Source organism: Penaeus monodon, chromosome 29 (assembly GCF_015228065.2).
Source record: "Penaeus monodon isolate SGIC_2016 chromosome 29, NSTDA_Pmon_1, whole genome shotgun sequence".
NCBI lineage: Eukaryota > Metazoa > Arthropoda > Malacostraca > Decapoda > Penaeidae > Penaeus > Penaeus monodon.
Window position 1 is genome coordinate 18,383,791 of NC_051414.1, and position 662 is coordinate 18,384,452.

Consider the following 662-nt stretch of genomic DNA (forward strand, 5'->3'; position numbering starts at 1 on the left):
AAGATCCTATTTTAAGTTATGATTTTTTTGTTTTCTAGGTTATAAGTTTTGGGCATCACATACGGTTTTTTCCAAGGCACAAAGATGTGTGGGAGTTGTATGCATATATGTGATAGTTTATGCTTTTGCCTGTACTAATCTTTCTTTTGGCACTCTTTGGCAGAATTGATTTGGGGTTATTTTGCTGATAGTTTTGTTCCCAGCCGGAGCACGGTATCGAGGCGTCGCATCCTCCACCCCGAGAGACAACTGATATGATGGCTGAAGCAGAAGGCCATGAGGACCGGCCCGGGCGTGGGCCGTGTGTTCGCTCGCTTCCGATCGGGTGTCCCTGTGATGTCATCTGCTGAGCTGGAGCTTCCCTTGAACTGGATGGGCTCGGAGGTGTACGAGGGATCGGAGGTCATACGGATACCTGCCGCCGGACGGAGCGAGCTCACACGTTGGCGATGGAGGAAGTTGTAGTGATGCCCTACGATGCGGGATGACGTCGCCGCCCCGGACGCGCTGAGGATGCCCTACGATGCGGGATGACGTCGCCGCCCCGGACGCGCTGAGGATGCCCTACGATGCGGGATGACGTCGCCGCCCCGGACGCGCTGAGGATGCCCTACGATGCGGGATGACGTCGCCGCCCCGGACGCGCTTACGTCGGATTACGT